Source organism: Rhinopithecus roxellana, chromosome 14 (genome assembly GCF_007565055.1).
Source record: "Rhinopithecus roxellana isolate Shanxi Qingling chromosome 14, ASM756505v1, whole genome shotgun sequence".
Taxonomy (NCBI): Eukaryota; Metazoa; Chordata; class Mammalia; order Primates; family Cercopithecidae; genus Rhinopithecus; species Rhinopithecus roxellana.
This window is the reverse complement of record NC_044562.1, coordinates 82,826,929-82,849,700: the sequence shown is the minus strand read 5'-3', so window position 1 is coordinate 82,849,700 and position 22,772 is coordinate 82,826,929. Positions and strand designations below refer to the sequence as shown.

The following is a 22,772-nucleotide window of genomic DNA, read 5'->3' as shown; positions in this document are numbered from 1 at the left end:
AACCAAAAACCAGCACATAAAAACTTGGAAAACCATCTTTTTAATGATATTTAATTTTCAGGTAGAAAAGTATTTGCAGTGAGTGAAAATTACAGTGGACTCTTAGTTTGTTGCATTTGCCTTTATCTCACAAATATTATAATAAGGGAGTAGTAGTAAAGACTGGGTTATATAATTTACAGTTCTAGACATTTGAATAAAATTTTATGAAACTTGATTTATATAATGAACTCTTAAGTCTCTTTACAATCCTTAATGTACAACTGCAACAGTCTTAGCATCACCAAAAAAAAAAAAAAAAAAGGAAAGAAATCATCAAAAACTCAAGCTGAATTAAAACAATTTTCAAAAGAAGCATGAAAACTGGTGAAGACTGCTAAATAGAGTGCTAAAAGCACTAGATATTTCCATAGTGAGACCCACTGTGTGCTGGGTCCCATTAATTGTGTCATGTAGATATGCAAAATATATAAACTGTTACATATTTTTATGCCATTGGATTGTAATGTTGGTGGAAATATCATGTGAGATGGAAAATGCACATATTTTACTTACAAATCATATAAAGAATATATACATATGTATATATATGTGTGTGTGTATATATTATATATATAATATATATACACACATACACACACACGTATATATATTTTGAGATGGAGACTCACTCTGTCATTCAGGCTGGAGTGCAGTGACGCAATCTTGCAGTCTTGGCTCACTTGCAACCTCCACCTCCCGGGCTCAAGCAATTCTCCTGCCTCAGCCTTCTGAGTAGCTGGGATTACAGGCAAGTGCCACCACGCCCGACTAATTTTTGTATTTTTAATATAGATGGGGTTTCACCATGTTAGCCAGGCTGGTCTTGAACTCTTGACCTCAGGCAATCCTCCCACCTAGGCCTCCCAAAGTGCTAGGATTACAGGTATGAGCCACTGTGCCTGGCCGCTATTTGTATTTGATCTTGAAATTTGTTCTAATGCCTACAACTCCCACAGTTTTGAAAATGTATATACTTTAAATTTATCAGAGGCTAGGGTATTTAATTCCATCTTTGAGAACCTTGGTTTGGAGGAAATCATGGCAATTATATTATATGTAATTTTTCCAACATAGCCTGTCCTATTTTATGATTTCCTCCAAAGATGCTGTCCATTATCTTCTTGCTATGTCAGATCCGACTTTCTGCTGTTTGCTGTTTCTATGACAACCATCATTTTGGCTTGGAGAGATTAGTACATATTCCGGATATATATATACATTTATAGATATATATTTCAAGAACTCTTTACGTGCCAAAAGAATTGATGATTAGGCTTCCCATTATAGTGGTCATTAATCAGTTATAATGAAATGCTATGCTAAGATCATGGTTACATAAGACCGATGTCATACTTTTGGCTTGGATTTTTATAAATAGGCATAAAGCTAGAGAGGCTGCAAAAGGAAACCTAGAGAGTTAAGTTAACTAAGTAATTCATGAACATTAATAAGAAACGTTATATGTTTTTTAAATGCCCTTCAATGTCTGATAAACAAATGTTTATTTGGAAAATTAAAGAATGGAGTACAAAAAGGATAAACACAGCCTACATTATTATTTTCAACAGAGTAGCTCTTCTGTAGTAGCTTTGAAGTGAGAGTATGGAAATGGTTGAAATTTATAATTACAATTATTTTAAGCTCCTTGATGGCAGGGCCTTTGTCTTATATTTCCCCCACATTGCTTAATGGGAGTAATCAGAATAGCGAGTGTTATTGAGCATTTTATCACTTGGCAGGCATTGTGCTCAATGCTTTAAACAAATTATCTCATTTAATTCTCCTTACTTTAGTTCCTAAATATGTTTATTTTTGATTGGTGTGTTCATGACTTTTTACTAAAAAGGATTCAACTGATGAAATGTTTTCTTCATCTTAAGCATAACGTGAGTCAACTGAAATAGGCCAATTGTATAGCAATTATTAAGATTGTTAAATACAATTAGGGTCTGCTTCAACAGGTTCAGTTTTATTGAAAAATAAGTTTTCATATCAGATATTCATGAAGATTTCAATTTATGCATACAGTACTGCCAGTATGAACTAGGTAACTTCCCAAACTCCTCATATAGTTTCGTTAACCTTTACATTTATTACTAAATCAGAATTCAGCGTTCTCATTTATTAGTAAATTAGAACATTGAAATATTTAGAACTGATTTATTTAACAGTTCTTTGTTTCTTTAAAAAGCTGAAATGTAGGAAAAAGTTTTAGTTTTAAGGATGATTTTTGCAGTATTTTTCCTTATGGTGAAAAAGTATGCAGAACCTACATACTATGCAATTTGTTGAATAATCTTTGGAAAATCCACGTAATTAAGTATGATATAATCAACAAAAACAGCTGAATAAATGTATCTATTGACATAAAATATATTCACATTTGTAAAGAAGTTTGCAAAATTATATTAATTTCATCAAGTTTTATAAAATCTTAAATTCGTGGTATAATAAGATCCAGAAGGAAAAAGAAAAACATGCATTTTCTATAGATGGTGATATTCAACAAGTAGTAGAATTCTGGGTGATTTTAAAAATCTATATATTTTTTCACAATTTATTTGTATATACTTTATCCTAACTAGATCTATTTCGGTATTATAATAGTTTTCTAGAATTTTCCACCAATATGATTACTTCTGTTTATGACTTGTAGATTAATCTTAGAGCAAATCTCTAAAGGTGGAAATCATAGTTAAAAGGTTATTGTTTTTAATTGCCTTCCAGAAAACTTTACCAATTTATATGCTCACTTCTAATATGTGAGTGCATATTTCCTCAACACCTTACCAAACACTTTACCAAAACTGGTTAGGTATTTTCTCTCTCTTATGTCTATCTGAATCTCTCTCTCTCTCTCCCCCTACCCACCCTGGCTCTCTCTCTTTCTCTTCCTCTGTCTCTCTCTTTCTGTGTATGTATATATACATTCATATATGCACACATTATAGACCCCCCCACACACACACAGACTAATATGATTAGTGAAAACATATACCAATGTTTGCACTTGAATTTCTCTGAATATTAGGAAGCTAATTATTTATGTATTTAATCATTTGCCGTGTGTGTGTGTGTGTGTGTGTGTGAATTGCCTATCCAGGTTTTTTATTACGATGGTGATTTTTTTTTCATTGTTTTATAATATTAAGGATTAGTTATTTGGTGAATGCATACACAATATCTTTCCTATTTTGTCACTTTTCTTCTAAATCTATGTTTGCTAGTGAAACGTATTTATACTGTCAAATATATTATGAATTTAGCATTAGGAACTGTGTAGCCAAACTTCTACTGCCAAGATCAATTGTACACAAATAATTGCTTCTATGATTTTCATAAATTTCTATATGTATTTAAACCTTTAGTCCATTTGAAAATTTTATTGGCATATTGTGTGACATTTAGAGATAATTTTCCAGTTTTTCTAAAATGATATATTGAATAATATATTATTTGTTATTTATTTGTAATTCTGTTCTTATGCTAAATTATCATGTATAATGTGATCAGTGTTTGTGGTTTTCTTTTTATTACATGCTCTGGTTATTTTAAAAGCAGCATTAGTGTTTTCTTATGGCTTTGTAGTAAATTTTATTATCTCAGATGAGAGTTCTCAATTTTCTGTAACCCACCACTATTAACAGAAAACCAGTACACTACCATACTCTTAAAGTTTAACGTTATCTCACATGATTATTATTTAAATTTCAGAAGAATATTTTTAAGCTACTAAACAAATTTGTTACGCCGTTGGAATTCCATTAAATATGTAGATTAATTTAGGCAACACATTAGATATCTTTTTGTATTTAACTATTATTTTATACACAGCAGAATTTTACATTTTTCTTTTTGCAATGCATATTCCCTGCTAAGTTTTTAACAATCGTTGTGTCTACTATGAATGGGATTTTGTAATTATATGTTCTAAAAAGTTATTTTGGGTACTAGAAAGGGTATAGTGCCTTAAAAATGGAAGTGCCTCCACCATTTCACCTTTAATTTAGTCATAGGATATACTTTGTCCTAAATTAAGGAGATATTCTTCCATTAATGCTTTCTAATTAATAATGAATATAAAGTTGTATCAGATTCCTAATAGTACATAGCCAGGTAATCCTATTTTGACCTATTAATATGATAAACTGAAAAATATCCTTCCTAATGTAAAACTATAATTGTCTTTGACTCTATTTCATTCTAAATTAATTTCTTTAATTTCACATGAGTATCTAATTAATCTGGCAATGTATGTGCATTAAGAGACCTTTAAAATGTTCAAGATTATCTTAAAATACATTTTTAAATACATTTCAAATTCACATAAAAAAGAGATAATAAGATGAAAGTTATACAAGACAGCACTACCAATAACCCTCTTGTGTCTAATCCTTCATTTTAATGTTGAATGCTTTGAAGCATCATATAATTTAATCCTCACAAAACAACATTTGAGGTGAGTAGGGATGGTAGTCCTAGCAGAGTTTATTCTTATGGAACAGATAAGGAAACTGAGATGCAAAGGGGATAAGTAGCTTATCTAAGTCCACACAGCTTATAAATGCTGGCATTAAAAACTTAAAACCAGCTCAAACTCCAGTGCTGGCACTGTTAACCACTATAGTATGCTATGCTTTCTACAAGAAAATAAAAATATTTTTATCATTTCCATGCCATGTAACAAATAAAACTGTTTTTAAAATCTTTAATTTAAAAAATTCTGCATTAAATACAAGCAGTCCTTTAGTTCTTATCGAAAGTATTATTAATTAGAATAAAATGACGGTACCACTGGAAGTGATAGAGATTGAGATTCTGATCAAGTTTAACCACCTATGCTGATTACCATTAAAATTAGTTTTGTAAAATGCTGAAACTCTCATGTCTCTGCTTTTAGTACCTCACGTGACTAAAAATATATAAAGTCTTTATATATCTCAAGAGTTTATTAAAATTCAATTTATATGAGGGCTAATGGAGCACACCGCATGTCAAAGACTACACTGAAGACGTATTGCTGCGTATGAGCAGACTGAAAAGCATGTTTCAATCCTAAGGAATTTATACTCTGCTTGAGAACTTCAGACTAATAGATATGACATTTTTTAGCATGCAACCATGCTAAAAAATATAATTGTCAACCAGTACATTGTATGGATTGGAGAAAAATTAACTCTTATTTCCAGAAAACTTCAACCTGGAAAAAGTACATCATTAAATGGAAGCAAATTTTGTGGGATTGGAATTATAAGTTCATTCTTCAGACAAAATGTTTATTGACAAGATCTGATTCTCAGTTTTAGGGAGTCAAAACGAACAAACAAGCAAGCAAAAACTACTAACCAACTTTGGGTTTCCAGTGATTTCTGTCCTATAAAGGAAAACCCATTTATTTATGTCTATTTTCCACTTAATTGGAGAGTAATAAAAGATAAAGGTATTGCTTGAAGTGGAAGAAGAAAAAACTCAAAACATTAGGTTTCAGGATGTAGATAGATAAAGAAGTTGACTGGGCCTCCTGTGCCTTTTTTTTTTTTTTTTTTTTTTTGCAAATGGGTTAAACAATAAATTATTTGCTTACTTTATTTTTAAAAAATCTTCAGTTATTGAGGTAGGATAAAATAGAACAACACTGCTTTGCTTAGCATCTCATATTCTATAGCTGTAGATGAGCTTCAGATTCATTTTTGTTTCTTTGTAGTGAATTTTTGTTTTGATAACCTTCATCTGGCATTAATCTGCATTCTTCTTGCTGATTACCAGACATGAATTGAGGAATACAACTGTCTCCTCTATCTTAAAAGGCTGAGGGGAATTACTTTTCTAACTTCAGGAGAGTTTTTTATTTAAATCATTTATTCAAGATAAAAGAGAGAGAATTCATTCAGTATTGTGGCAACAAAGGCCTGTCAACATAACCACATTCATTTAATTTGTCTTACTGGTAATACATAACCACAAGCATTCCTTAATTTCATTTATTTTACTGGTAATACAAGGCATTTGTCCTAGTACTTCTTTAAAATAGTCCAAGTTAATGATCATGGTTATATTAGTCAAGACTTTTTATTGCAAATGATGAAAGCCCTATACTATCTAGCTTAGATAAAACAGAGATATGCTAGCTCATGTAATCGAGAGTCAGGAGTAGGTCACATTAGGCCAAAGTGGATTGGGGGTTCAAATGATAACCTCAATACCTATCCTGTCCACCATGACTTGGATCTCTCTTCACTCTGCAAAGGACTCATTTTCTCCTACTGTATATGGGATTGTGGGTTCCCCAGATGATCTATGGAAAATGCCTCTGTACTTACAGACATACACATTGCTCTCTTCTTGAAGACAAGAAGGCATGTCTTCCACCCCTAGCTCCAACAGTTTAGATCTCCAGGATTATTTTAATGTGTCAAGTATGTGTCCATTTGTGCTCAGATAGGTTCTCTGGCAAATTGCATTTCCCAACTTCCGTGCCTACTCCCTTCCAGATGGGTTCAGCAAATAAGATGCACTGGTGGGACAATGGAGGGCAGGGGTAAGGGATACACCAGAATATTCTCACCCACCCATTCATGCCTCAGGTGGTCTATCCAGTGGCTTCCACATCTTCTCATGATTCAGGCCTTGTTGCAATGGACCAACTTTTATATTCCTAGTTCCCATGCAACAACCTCCCCAGGGATTCAGCTCCCAGAAGGCAGCACCCATTCTTGATCTCTGGTGACTTACATCACCTCTTCCTTTGTGCCTCCAGCCTGAGGGGTGGTGGCACCTAACCACTGTTGCTAATATCTGAGTTTCTTTTCCCTTTTTTTATTTGAGGTCTCAGCTCCCTCAAAACCACTGTAACTACTTCCTTGTATGAAATTTCTTCACACAGGAATCATTAGACCACCTGGCACGGACTCTATTTTCTAAACTGGAGCCTGACTGACAACCCTAGCATGGGCCTCATACCCTTCACTGAATCAAACACTGTCACCAGTGGATGAGGTCCTTTGATTGACTGTCTCATTCATTTCTCCATTGTAGTGCTAACAAGAAAGGAGACATGGAATATGTTACTAGAAAACATAGGAGGAAGAAAAATGTGTTGGGCCACTAATAACAATGGACCCCATATTAGTAATTCACTTTGATCTCATAGTTCATAAATGTGAAAAAAAACTAAACTAAATATTTTTTTCAAAACAACACTGCAGCAGTGAAATTATTTGTAAGTGAATAGTGGAAATTACTCATAGCCAGTTGCTAATTAAATTTATAAATATTCTATCACATTCTGTTTCATTTTTTAATTTTCTGATTAATAAAAAGAACTAATATATTGAGGATATGTTGTAAATCCCATGATATAAAAATAAGTAAAATGTTTTACTTATTTTCACTATATAGTATAAAATCGGAGTTCATATGCCCATATGAGAAATGAAGAGACTGATGTTAAGTAATTTGTTAAAAGTCACAGAGGTTAGAAATTTCCAAAATATGGCAACCTCTGTTTTTTGGTACTCCAGAACCTAAGCATCTTTTATTACATCATCTTGCCACTAATATTTCTCTCTTGAACAGTGTTGAATCTGAAGTTCTCTAATTATATTTTTTAAAAAATCTTCATTTAGGGCTCCTCTGTATTCACCCTATGGTAAAATCACTTTATCATAAAGGCATCTATTGTGATATCTATTTACAAAGAGACTTCTGTAATAAAATTCCCTCATATGATATCCAGAATGGATATCATACATTTTTTTCCTTTATTTACACTTTATATTTGACATTGGCATTATGTGCTCCATGTTGTTACAAACAGACCAATTTGGGGTCAGACTAATTACATGGTTATATGCCCCTTCTGTCTGCCACAACATGCAATGCTTCTGGGGTGTAATGAAAGTACTTAAACATGTATAAATACTTATTAGGTGCTCAGCACTTTCTACAGGGGACTATTTGGGATACTCCTAACATCTTATTGTGGCAGAAAAGATATGGACATGTTATTGTTAGAAAGGCTGTGGTTTGTTCCACGCATTTTAAGAGAATGAAACTTGTCAGGGCAGCCCTAGCAACCATTCAAGAGCTTATTTGGGCATTCTTGTTCTCCAGGACAAAAATCGCATGGTTTCCATGCAGGAACATATCCGTGATAATACTTAAGGTAGGTGCCATAGACTGCTTGATTAACTAAAAGCTGAGCTAACAAATTCTGTAAATGTCTCCCTCTTTTATTCCTATCAGTGGATATCAGTTTTTCTTTTTTTAGGATCGATTTCTATTTTCTGCAGCTGAACATGAAAGCGCACTGACTAACATAGTCTGCAGTTAAGCTGTGTTCTCAGGACCATCTGTAAGAATTTATGCATTTCCTGGGAATCTGATCAATTCTACCAGCAATTCTGTTTTCTTTGTAAGATTAAGTAACCCTGAAATTAATTTTATATTTAAAAGTTGATGTTTGTTTGAAAAAATTGTGAGCCCCATGTCCAAAAGCCATTTTGTACTTTAAAATTGACTTCTCTGAATAATTCTGTTTTATGCACACATACAAAGAATTTTATGTTAAAAGCATGGATATTATCATATCACAGACTTTGTTTACTATTTCTGTCTTTCTTTCTTCTTTTTTATTTTTTGGCTTGACTTCTCCATCTTCTTCCCCTATGTCCTTCATTCACATCTCTTGCCCCTGTGGGTAACTCTTATTGACAACCTAGTTTATATTCTTTCATGTGTTTTTAAAATATTTGAATAATCATAAACATTTACATATTCTAAGAGGAATTTTTAGTCAAAAAATGGACCATATTTTCTATGAGGGTTTTCTGTCAAAAAAAACCAGATCATAGCTATACATTTTTCTTCATCTTGGTTTTCTCATTGGATAGCACCTTATGGAAATTCCCCAAGTTATTTGTCATAGCTGTATTATAGTAACTTTTATTTGTCTAATAATTTCATAATATTACAAGGTATGGACATATAACAGTTTAGTCTGTCTTTTCCCTATGGGTGCTCATTTGTTTCAGGTTAGTTTTTATGCTACTATGAACAAGGCTGTAATATATGTTCTTTAAAAAATATCCTTATAGACTTGTACTTTACCTTTTATGAGACAGACATTTATGGACTAACACTGACTTAATAGATATTAGCATATTGCTTTTTCCAAAAGGAAGTAAAATACATACTCCTATCAGCTTTGGATAAGATTATGCTTTTTCCCGTAAATACCAAGTAATAGGTATTTGTTTATCCATTCAGAGAGAGAAAGCCCCTCCCCTCATGATGTCTACATTAGTCATCAAGATGGATAATAAATAAATAGCTCTATAATGTCACAAATATGCTGTGAGGAAAAATAAAGTAGGGTTAAGGAATAGGAATGGGGATGGCTATTTGAAATAAACATGTTTGTAAAAGGCCTCTCCAAAGAGAATATTTTGGGGGCTCAGTGCAGTGAGAGAGTAGGCCATGCAATATCTGGGGTAGGCGGAGGCTTCCAGGAGAAATAACAACAAATGTAAGATGTCAGAAAAGAGCTTGACTTGACACTTGTGTGAAGACTGGATACGAAGTTATTGTCAGGTAGTGGAAGTGAAAGATATGGGGACTTGGTCTAAGGTGGTAGTCGTGGAGATGCTAAGAAGTGGTCAGATTCAGGATGCATCTTGAAGGCAGAGCTGAAAGAAAACGCTGATTGGCTGTGGGGTGTGAGAGAAAGAGATGAACATGAATTTATTGATAGGCTTTTTAAAATAAGCGTCACAGAGAGTTCCCATGCACCCTTTGCCCAGCTTCCCCCAGTGTTAACCTCTTACATAACGATAACACACTTGTCAAAGAAAGAAACCATCACTGGGTATCATGCTATTAAACAAGGTACAGACTCTTCAGATTTCACATTTTACCCATGAATATTCTTTTTTTGATACAGGATCCAATCAAGGATACCACACTGAATTCTGTCATCATTGTGTGATGATCTGTGACAGTGCTTGTCTTTCCTTGTTTTTTATTATCCTGATTTTCGAAGAGCATGAATAGACTTTTTTTAGAATGTTCCCCAATCTTAGTTTTCTCTGATGTTTTCTAATGATTAGATTTTGGGTAAGGGTTTTTTGGAAGAACACCAGAGAAGTAAAGTACTCTTCATATTGAATCATATCAGGGATATATAATATCAGCATGATGTATCACTGGTAATATTCACATTAGTCAGTTGGTTGAGATAGTGTCTGCCAGATTTATCCACTGTAGCGTTACTGTTTTTATTTCTCATGCTCTGTTTTTTTGAAACAACTAACCAAACCCAGTTCACACTCAAGGTCGATGGTGGTGATGAAGCTTTACTTCTTAAATGGGGATGATCTGTATATGTTCTTTGGAAACCTTTTGTAAGGAACGGTTTTTCTCTTCTCTTTCATTTACTTGTTTACTCAGCCATTTATTTAGATCCATATAGACTCATATATATTTATTTTTTCCTTGGTATTATAATATAATACTACCATTAATATTTGTTGCCTAAACTGTTTGAACTCTGACCATTTAGAGCTCTTTCAGGTTTCCTGTTGTATCCTTCTGACATGCCCTGGTCTATCTTACTTTTCTTCTTCCTTACTTTCTGGTGTTATACAATGTTTCAGGCTCATCTTGTATTTCCTCTTTCCTGATCCTAAAATCAGCCATTTTCACTAAGGAGCTAGGTTTTAATAGAGCACTTTAGTAAATGATGATGCCATTTCCTGTCATGAGGAAGCCCAGAGAGGGTAGAAGCCTGGAGTATGCGTCTTCTGTCCTTTGTTCCTTATTACCTATTATTGCTATTTTTTGGACATACTATGTTTAAGAAGCCTATTGGCCATTCAAGTGGAGTTGCAGAATAGAGTAAACAGTAGATATGAGTCTAAAGCTCAGAGAAGAGGTTCAGGTTAGAGATCTAAATTTTAGATTCATCAATAAGTGGTGCTACTTAAAGACATGGGATTGGGTTTGATTTCCTTGGACAGCATCAGAGAAATCTCAGAACTGAATCTGCTAAAGGATGTAGAGTTCAAAAAGAATGGAAGAAATCAGGCAAAGAGGTTGAGAAAGATCAACAAATGAGGTAGGAAATAAGCTAGGAGTGTTTGCTATCCTAGAAGCCAAGTGAAGAAATACGTCACGAAAGGGAAAGTGATTATCAGAGTCAAGTTCTGTTGAAAGATTGAGGAAGATAATGACTGAACACTTACCATTGGATTTGGCAATATTCAAGTTCACTGCTGACCTCGATAAGTGTCATTTCAGTAGAGCTGTGGAAATGAAGCCTAATTGAGAGGAATTCAATGTAGAATTGCAGCTGAGGAATGGAGAATGCACTCTTTAAAAAAGTTTTGTTAAAAAACAGAGCAAAGAATTAGGGTGATAGTGAGATGGGGAGCTGATGAAAAAGAAAATAATGATTTTAAGATGGGAGACATTATAACATATTTGCATATAAATGGGCATAATCTAGTAAAATGGAGAAAAATGATGATGTGGAAGAGAGAGAGTATGATTGAAGTCGTGAAAACCTAAGTTGGTGCGAGGAAATGGAATCTAAGTCTTAAGAGAAGGGGTTGGCCTTAGGGAGGAGAAGGATGTTTCTTCCTCATAACATGATTGAAGACAGACTACATGATCACAAATGCTAAGTGTATAGAGGATACAGTGATAGAAAAGGGAGGAAGTTGAACTGTGGCTCTTTCCATTTTCTTAGAAGTGAACTGGGAGTGAGGAGGTGGGAAGGAATGTGGGATGGCTGAAGAGGCAAAGGTGCCTCTTTGAGTGATGTCATAGAGCCATGGCATGAATTACCAAGGAAAGTGTGATAAGATTGCCAGACACTACGGGGGACCCACTTTTGTTTGTGGTCATATACCAAAAGGTATGTCAATAACACAGTATCTTACATTTTCTCTAGTTGCAGTCATCTGTTTAACTTCTAGGGGACAGGTTCATAGCAGGAGGAGAACTGAATTTAATCAGGTGGGTTTTTTTGTCACACTAGTTTGAAAAGAGAGAGAGAAAGGCCTTGGAGGTGAGTGTGTGTGCAAGGGAGAGAATACCATGATGAATAATGGACTCTAAATTCAGTAAGTGAGGAAGTATGGACATTTGTGGAATGAGTGAAAAATGTGTTCAGGTCAAGAAAAGTTTTTATTAGTGAATATATGATTTAAGTAATGTGGAGACCTATGTTATAAAGCTTCTGTAAGGCTTTATACCCTGTTGATTTTATTTACCTTTTCCAGTGGTAGAACTTGAAACATGCTTTTCAATCCCTTCTATGGTAATCTGTCTAGTCTAGTTTGTACCTCTTCTAGGGCCAGTCTTACCAATTTATAATTTTCTGGAAGATCATCTATTTCCTTAAGTTTTATAATTTTTACCTAAATTGTCACCTAGATTCTCTTATAATTCTAGCAGATTTCCAGAAATTGTAATACCTTTTCCTATGCCTTTAAATAGAGAATTATTACCTGAACAATTTTAGAAAATTGTTTGCACATTTTTGAACACGGGTGATTGAATGGAAGAATCCCATGGTGACCACCTCATCTATAAATAGTCTAAGATTAATTTGGTTATCTTGTCCACTTTACTGAAATAGAATGACTAAGTACTATTATTCTTTTGGAAACATTTTTTGTCATGTAATAATGTTTCTTATATTTCAACATATGTGAAAACAATGGAAATTCATTTTTGTTGTTTGGTAGATGAATCAATTATGGACTGCATATATTTTTGTTAGTTGTACTTCAACATGTAGGTGAAGGTACAAAATTGGAGTGGTATTGATATTTTAAAAAGAATTATAAATATAATTAACATGACTGTCAGTGAAGTTTCTTCTCTTAAAAAGATAGGGTCAGCCGCACGTGGTGGCTCATGCCTGTAATCCCAGCACTTTGGGAGGCCAAGGTGGGTGGATCACGAGGTCAGGAGATCGAGACCATCCTGGCTGACACGGTGAAACACCATGTCTACTAAAAATACAAAAAAATTAGCTGGGCGTGGTGGCACGCACCTGTAGTCCCAGCTACTTGAGAGGCTGAGGTAGGAGAATTGCTTGCACCCGGGAGGCAGAGGTTGCAGTGAGCCGAGATCGCACCACTGCACTCCAGCCTGGGTGACAGAGCAAGACTCTGTCTCAAAAAGAAAAAAGAAAATTAGGGTCAACTCTACATAGAAGATTGCTCTCTCCTGCTAGATTTCTTTGCCCCAGGCCATTTGCTCTGTCAGGAAGCTGTCCTTCAGAGTAAATGACACTTGTGCTGGTTACAGACATATTAATTATGCAATGCTGTATTCTGAGATGCAGTTGCAGATGCAATTAAACTATTTCACTGAACTTAGAAGTTTTATTATCACTTGAGAACATCAGACAATTACTCCACTTGTGTTCATACACCATCATTCCCTTTTGACGTATTTAGGCTGTGATGTGTGCCAAGCTTCCAGACATGCAGAAGTCATCAACTTAGACGTCTCAAATTCTGTGATTCTGACAGGAACAGATATATTCTCAAAACCCCAGCATTGGCAAAAGAGATTTTTTAAAGGCAGGAACAAGATGACAGCCTTTCAAACAAGTTCTATTTCTTTATAGCTTATCATTGAATCACCTATTAAAAATATTACAAGCTGATTTTATAGGTTAGTCAGTGCTATCATTGGGATGTGACCTTCAGTGATCTCAGTGCAGGCTGGCTTGGCTTCTGATTGAAACATGCCAACAACAGCTATGTGCCTCACTGACCTATTAAAGGTACCCTTGTAGATAAAATGTTGAAAACATGGAAGAGTGCCTTGACCATTGCCAAACAAGATGGCAGCTGGGATTTGCAGGACAATTTGCAGTGATTTCCATGGGCAACCAGGAAACTTAAGAGGCTGGAACAAGGAGGTTGTCTTTACTTTCCCCACCAGCATTGCAATATTGAAGGAATTTCCACAAGTTAAAAAACTGGTTCTAGGTGGCTTTCTCAATTAAGCCCCAAATATTAGAAAAGAGCAGATGTGATTCATAAGTGTTAGATGCACATTTCTAAATGATGATATGGGTTTATGTCTGTCTTATTTTTCATAAAACTTACAATCAGATATCTGACCCTGGGCTTCTTTAAATGAGCATAACAAAGTTGTTTGAAGACAAATGATGTTATATTTATATAAGTATACATTTATTAGTCTTCTGTAAGTTTTGAACTCCTCAAGCATTTTTCATAATACCAGGAATGATTATATTTATCCTTGAATCAGCCATAGAGGACATTTGTCGCTGCTAAGCCCAACCATAGGGTGAGGATCCCACTCACAGGTGGTATGAAAAGGCAGTGTTGAGGCTATCCAATGTGCTTGTGATCACCTCATAAAGACAGGATTCCAGGAAAAATGGCAGTTCCCGTTGATCTTCTGTGATGTGCCCAGGGATCCTGCAAGGGAAGAGTAGCTGCCCCTTAATCTTCCTGAGGTACATTACGTCCCTGGATGATTCCTCTACAAAGTTGTCTCAGGGTGAGCACTGTCGATCTTAGCACAACTTTTAAAATTCTGTCACATGTGTGCACACATACTTTTGTTTTAACACAGTCTTACACAGCTGGTGTCCCCAAGTCACATCCACTCAGCACAGGGGCTAAACTGGAATGGTTGCCTGCATCGACTACTGTGCATTGTATACAGAACAGGCATTGAGCACCAGATCCCCAATACTTGGACCTTTGCATTGAATATGTCATTCTTCCCCAACTCCTCCTCCTCTTCCTCCTCCTTCTTCTTAAACATTTTTTTTTTAGAGGCTGGTCTTGGATTTCTGGGCTCAAGTGATCCTCCCATCTCAGTCTCCAGGGTACCTGAGGCTACAAGGCTTGCACCCCCACACACAGTTTTCCTTTTTGGTAGACTTCCCCATAGTGGCTTCACTGGCCTCAGTTAGGGTCAGTTTTATGCGTAAGATTTATTTTTATATCCTTTACTTTCAAACAGGTTAGAGTTTGAATCCTTTTCTTCTATAGGCCAGGGTACCTTTGTCTCTGTCTAAATTATAGGTTAATTACAGATATGTGGCCGGGCATTGTGGCTCACGCCTGTAATCCCAGCACTTTGGGAGGCCGATACGGGCGGATCATGAGGTCGGAGTTTGAGACCAGCCTAGCCAACATGGTGAAACCCTGTCTCTACTAAAGATACATAAAAAAATTATCAGCCAGGCATGGTGGCGCATGCCTGTAATCCCAGCTACTTGGGAGGCTGAGGCAGGAGAATCTCTTAAACCGGGAGGCAGAGGTTGCTGTGAGCGAAGATCACGCCATTGCACTCTAGCCTGGGTGACAGGGCAAGACTCCGTCTCAAAAAAAAAAAAAAAAAAAAAAAAAGATACGTAAATTTAGATCACTAGATTTCTCAATATTTTTTCTTTCCTCAATAGAATATCTTAATGCCTAAAGAAAGACTTTATTTATTTGGCTGTCAAATACAATTATGTTTCTGAATTTCAACTTTAATAATGGGTAGTCAAAAAACGTAATTTTCTTCTTAGATTTAGTTACAGATCACTAATATAGTCAGTTTTCTTATTTGTAAAATAGGGAGCTTGAATGAAATAGCATCTTCATTTTCTTTTTATGGCAGCAGAAACTTTTATTTTACTTCTAGGATGAAATTTTAAATTGTATCTTAATAAGAAATTACATTTAATAGGGAAGTTATTTTCACTAACAAGAAAAGTTGACTTTATGAATGCTATTTATAGACATATTCAACTCAACATCTAGTTTAATTATTTTGTTTTAGTTGCAAATATCTTTTCTTTTCTTTTCCTCCTCCTCCTCCTCCTCCTCCTCCTCCTCCTCCTCCTCCTCTTCCTCTTCCTCTTCCTCTTCCTCTTCCTCTTCCTCTTCCTCTTCCTCTTCCTCTTCCTCTTCCTCTTCCTCTTCTTCTTCTTCTTCTTCTTCTTCTTCTTCTTCTTCTTCTTCTTCTTCTTCTTCTTCTTCTTCTTCTTCTTTTTATTGAGACAGGATCTTGCTCTGTCACCCAGGCTGGAGTTCAGTGGCACGATCTTCGCTCACTGCAACCTCTGCATCCTGGATTCAAGAAATTCTTGTGCTTCAATTGCCCAAGTAGCTGGAATTATAGACATGTGCCACCATGCCCAGTTAATTTTTATATTTTTAGTAGACGAAGTTTCACCATGTTGGCCAGGCTGGTCTCAAACCCCTGAGCTGAAATGATCTGCCCGCCTTGCCCTCCTAAAGTTCTGGGGTTATAGGCATGAGCCACTGTGCCTGGCCACAAATATTTTCTAACTTTTTAAAGTCTATATTCAGTGGACACAAAGAGAGGTCTGTTTGTGTGCTTGCTTGCTGCTTACTTGTTGGTTTTTAATTTCTTGAATTGTAATCTCAGGATATGCATCTTTAACAGAGAAAACAGGAAAAGTTCCATTCTTAAATGTTCCTCAAAATAAGTGCAAAGGATGATTCAAGTTATATCTTCAGTGGTCTTCAGTATGTCACCATTTGAATGTGTAATGTTCTCAATAGAATTTTAAGATATTTAAAATTATACCTAAAATTGTACAGCAAGGTGACTGTAGTTAATGATGCCATATTGCATTTTTGAAAAGCGTAAACAGAGAGGTTGCTGTATACTCTCACCACAAAAATGATAACTATATGAGGTAGTATAATTTATTAATTAGCTAGAATTAGCTATTCCATAATGCATGTATACTTCAAAACATGTTGTAAATGATCAAAACATGCAATGTTATGTGTCAATTTTTTAAAAATCTAAAAATCATTAAAAATGACAAAATTGAATTTTGATTACATTTTTCTGAGGTTTCTTAAGTTCATCTACCAAATCTGGGGTTACTCAGAACCAAACTGACTCAATAACCTCTATTAGCACTGTAATTCCAATCACAATTTGATATTTCTGTGCTATTGTTATATCACAGATAATCCAGTTTATTCCAGATCTTAATCTCAGCATATCTATGTAGATATTGATAAAGTTTAAAGGAAAAAAGTGAATCCTGGAGGCACAATTTGCCTGAGACAAATTTTTTTCTTAAAGATTGTGGTATTTTGTTTGTTCAAATTACAGCAGCATAAGTTGCTTGTGTAGGGTATTTGTTCATTCAAGTAATATATTTGTAGAATTTCTACACTAGCTATTGTCATTGGCTATGATCAGTGATAGCTCTGTTCTGCCTACTATGGAAACACAATAAATGAACAAGTTTCTCTACCTCATTTTTAAAGAAAATTTTTACATTTTTATATGGACTTGGTAAAATTACCTTAACATACAAGAGTAGAAAATTCATTAGTGGTTTGGAAAAAGTGATTATATACATTTAGTCTGGGTAAATAAAAAGTATATATCATTACTGCCCGGGTTTCATCTCTCTAAATTGTTGCACTAATCACTTCTAATTATGGCACTATAATTTTAAAGAACAACATTTTTGTTAATGTATGTCATTTTAAAGAGTATTTTATATATTTTCTTAAAGTCTAAGTTATCTTAAATCATGAATATATAACTATTTGAGTTAATTTTATAATTAAATAGTTTCCATTAAGCAAATCAAACAAATCAAGAACTATAACAAATACTCATTGTGATTTTTATTGACTCTCAAAAGCTACAACATTTTGGTTGATTTCCCTGGATTTTTCTGTGTTTTGAAGATATGAATCTCCTAAAGACTAGAAAGTTGCTTAAGTCTAGTGTAATGCTGCTTAATAGAATGGATATATCTTTAACTTATTGTCCCAAATAATATTTGTTGATTGAAACCAGACAAATAAATGAGTTAAACCATGTATGGATCATTAGAAATTTATGACATTGTTCTAAGAAGAATATTCTTTGTTTGCTAAATTATATACTATATGATTATTCAGTTCTATATTTAAAGCTACGCATAGTTTAAGATTTCTATTGATTTTCTCCTATGTAATCATGATGTTGGCACCTTTAGTAAGTTTACTCTTTGAAAACATAAACTTGCGTGACATGCTGAAATGTATTTTCTTTTTCAAGGAAAAAATGAGGAAATATCAACAGACTGAAAATATGTTTTCAGAGGCATAGAATCTTCAGGAAAATACTGGAGTTCCTGAGATCTCAAGGTTAGCAGTTTATACATTATTATTCTCATGCTTTTACAGATTTGGGATATAATCTGTGCATCTGTTTCAAGTTTCTAATGTGCAATTGGATAATTAGGAAAAATGATCTTACTTAAATCTGACTTAAAGTACATGTTTTAAACAAAGTCTCCTCAAGATTTAAAAAAATCCATTTATATCAGACATACAGTATTTAGTTTCATTAGGCACAATAACAAGTTGTCTTAATGGAGAACTACTGGTTATTACAATTTGCTGCTGCTTCTTCTTTTTTTTAATTTTTTGAGACAGAGTCTCACTGTGTTGCCCAGGCTGGAGTGCAGTGGCCCGATCTCAACTCACTGCAAGCTCTGCCTCCCGGGTTCACATTATACCATTCTCCTGCCTCAGCCTCCTGAGTAGCTGGGACTACAGGCGTCCACCAGTACGCCCAGCCAATTTTTTTTTTTGTAGTTTTAGTAGAGACAGGGTTTCACCATGCTAGCCAGGATGGTCTCAATCTCCTGACCTCGTGATCTGCCTGCCTCGGCCTCCCAAATATTATTTGCTTCTTTTTAAAGGGTAGCACTATTAGCATAAAAATATTTGACATTTCTCTAAATTTTTCTTTCTGATTGTTAAATATAAACCTATTTAGTGAATATTTCATTTCTTTTGTGTCTTTGCCTGCAATATGCACACATATACACACAGTCTAGAAGGATAGCTAATCAGCAATCTTTCTGAAATTCCTTGAATTCCATTCCTTGACTTTCTTTAACTACAGCCAAATAAATAATGTTATCACTGGAAAATGTGGCTTCGATAAAATGACAATTAATGTGAAGGAACAGGAGGATCCTGGGAATATTTTCTAAGTTGTTTAGGATGATATAACTGGAAAAGAAGAATAAACCTACCCATTATTAAGCAGCTTATTATAATAGCAAATTAATGTACAATATTCGTTTAGAAGTTATAAAGGTAGGTTAAAGTGGTTTAGTCCAATTAGATACCTTGAAAAAGTAGATGATTTTTGATGTGCTTATATTGTGGGACCCAGTATCAAATATTCATAATTTTAAATTAAAAAAATGTGATCTTTTATTTTACTTGTCTTGGTCAGGCACGTCTTCAGTATCTCTATCTACTTCTCATTCTTCCAAAGGTTTATTCATTTATTTAGGACTTACCATATGCAAAGCAATGAACTAAACACTTTGGTTCTTTCTAAATGAATAAGATATGGCCCCTGTTCTCAAAAATTTCCCAACCAATGTCTTACCCAGAAATTAGTTTTACTATTAACTCAAGCAATATATAATTTAAAAAAGACAAGCCAGATTTTATAAGGGCATGTAATTAATTCTAAAGCTAAATGGCAATTATTTGGAGACTATTTGTATTTTCACATTATAGCTTCTATTAGCTAGAATGCTGACAGCTTATACCAGTGCGAATTTTGCTCCATTACAACCCACACTCAATGGATTTTTTTAATTAAAGTAGCTCTTGAAGTACAACACAAGTAAGAAATACGAAATTCTAGGAAAGAAAATCTCCTGACACAACTGCAAATTTAATGTTATGGAATATAGTTGTGTAATCACCTATGAAAAGAGCAAAGGTGGCCTTGCCTCCATTTTTTTAAAATTTAAATACATTGGATTTCTTTACTAAGCTCACCAGAGAATTAAATCGTTTCCCCAATGACCTGGAAAGACTCGTAGGTTTGAAAGGGATTGAATTCTGTAAATCCGTAAGGGATCATTTGCAAATAGTAGCTAGGTGAGTACAGGGATTTGAAATGGGTGGGAGTGCAGACTCAGCTTGAAATGAAGTTGCACAGCACTGTACTTCTCAATAAAACCTTTTTAAAAGGGTAATGTCTTAAGAAGTTAATGCAAGTAAAGTAATTTAAAATAGTAAACTTCTTTTTTGAAAAACCAGTGAAGAGATCCATTGCCTCATTATGCCGTTAGAGAAGTAGCCAAATTGATTTATATAACAACCATCATCATTCAACAAATATTTGTCAAGTGCCTACTATGTGCATGGGGGTATACGGTGGATTGCTGGGGAATGACAGCAGTGAATAAAATAAACTATTCTTGCCTGAGTGGAAATTACATTCTAGTGGATGGAAATAGGTGATTAAAAAGCAAAATTAATTATGCGTTATGTTTGATGGTTATAAGTACCATGGAGAAAAAGGAAAAAAGAAAGGGAATATAGAGTATAAGCAGAGGTAGAATTTTTAAATAAATCTAATGCTTTGCACTACATAATTTACACAAAAGAGATAGATGCCACTTTTGTTCACATAGTGCCAACTAAAAACAAGGATGATGAAATACAACACCTGATGGAAAGTTTTCTAAATCATTATTAAGATATATGTTGTAAATGTATATAAAATAAGTTTCAATATCATCAGAAAGAAAAAATATTATTTTTTAGAAATGATGCTATACTTACTACAAATATATGAAATGAGATAATATTAAAGAACATAGGTCTATCTATGTGCATTTTTATTAGAAAATATATAGAGTTGGAAATTAAATCAATTTTGTGCAATCATTAACAAATGAACAAATGAGTGATCAGGGTTTTTTTTGTGGTAATCTGATTGGAATATTTTCATTCAATGTTTGGTTCTGAGAACAGGAGTCTGGAAATATTGAAGGCCCAAATACTCCTGCCTGTTTTCTTGGAATCCATCTATAGTTTAGAACTCATCATATAAAGTGGTGCTATCTTAAAAGTCATTCAGTCTTGACTTTACTGGTTGGAGTTGAGAGATTTAGCTGATTTTGTATGCTGAAAAAGTAGTTATTTTGTTTTTATTGAAGATAAGTCAATGTGAAGTAAATATCTGGCCATGCAAAAAACCAAACAAAATTTGTATTAAGAGATTTTAAAATCTATTAAGTAATGTGTTTTTTTTCAGTCTTCCAAAAGGCAGGCATTGTAAACAGTATATCATCTAAAGGACATGTGTCCAGTATTAGATTATTAAAAGAAACACAAAGTAAAGCTCATGATTGTATAGAGGCTCTCTCTCTCTCTCTCTATATATATAGAATGAATAATGAATAAGATATGGTCCCTGTTCTCTCTCTCTCTCTCTCTCTCTCTCTCTCTCTCTCTCTCTCTATATATATATATATATATAGAGAGAGAGAGAGAGAGAGAGAGAGAGAGAGAGAGAGAAAGTATGTGTGTGTATATATATATACACATACTTTTTTTTTTTTTCTTTGAGACAAGGACTCCGTCTGTTACCCAGGCTGGAGCATAGTAGCAGGATCTTGGCTCACTGCAACCTCAACCTCCTGGGCTCAAGTGATTGTTCTGAGCCTCCCAAGTAGCTGAGACTATAGGCATGCACTACCACACCGGGGTAATTTTTTAAAAAGCTTTTTTTAAGAGACAAGGTCTTACTCGTAACTCAGGCTGGAAGAGGCTCTTTCTTAATTAAATCAAAGTAGAGAGTAGAGAGTGTTTATTACATGCCGTACTGTGGAAAGAATTAATGGTCAGCTCTGTAAGGTTAACCACAAAGAGACAGCTTGTGTTGTCTGTTATGGGAAAGCCAAAAAAAAAAAAAAAAGGGAAAAAAAAGAAAAGACAACTAGAGATGCAGAGGGCTGGTTGAAGATTATGGGGGAAACAAAGACTTCTCATGCAGTATTTCTCTGTTAGGGATAGATTATTTCCAAACCAATATTGACCTTTGTTGTACTCATCTGGAAACTTCAATGGAAAGAACTAGAAACTCTGGTTGAGGATAACTGAAACTTGACTTTTCAAAAGCAAGTAGAAAACAGCATATGCTTTCTTTAAATTCCCTTGCTTTCATCCTCCTTTCATTTGCTTTACAAAATTGCTAACCCAGGAATCATTTGCAACTCTGTACCACAAATCCAGTTCCCTAGGAATTTTTCCAAATAATGATTTTTCCATTCTCTCACAAACCAACACCCACATGAATTTCACATTACCTGGTATGCCCATGCTCTAGGTGGCTCTTTCATCTCTGACCCTGTCTTCAAGTTCTCCAAGTAATTTCCTAGCATTCTTATTCTTCCATCATTCTGACAAATAATTTAATCCAGTGTTTTCCAACTTTAGCACTGTTGAGATTTGGATCCAGATAATTCTTTTTTTTTTTTTTTTTTTTTTTGAGACGGAGTCTTGCTCTGCTGCCCAGGCTGGAGTGCAGTGGCCGGCTCTCAGCTCACTGCAAGCTCCGCCTCCCGGGTTCACGCCATTCTCCTGTCTCAGCCTCCCGAGTAGCTGGGACTACAGGCGCCCGCCTCGTCGCCCGGCTAGTTTTTTGTATTTTTTAGTAGAGACGGGGTTTCACCGTATTAGCCAGGATGGTCTCGATCTCCTGACCTCATGATCCGCCCGTCTTGGCCTCCCAAAGTGCTGGGATTACAGGCTTGAGCCACCGCGCCCGGCCCAGATAATTCTTTATTGTGGGAGAGGAGAGAGCTGTCCTTTGCATTGTAGGGCGTTTAGCAGCATTTCTGGTACTAGATGCCATTGGCACTTCGTCTTTAG

At 34.8% G+C, this 22,772-nt stretch overlaps 1 long non-coding RNA gene across 1 annotated transcript in view; it reads left to right on the top strand.

The window, feature by feature from the left end:
• Positions 1-22,772, top strand: part of LOC115893295 — an 88,379-nt gene that overhangs the window by 4,972 nt on the left and 60,635 nt on the right. Inside the window, exon 2 of the long non-coding RNA XR_004053295.1 lies at positions 18,133-18,221. This is a non-coding gene — a long non-coding RNA (uncharacterized LOC115893295). The remainder of the gene's footprint in view (positions 1-18,132; positions 18,222-22,772) is intronic.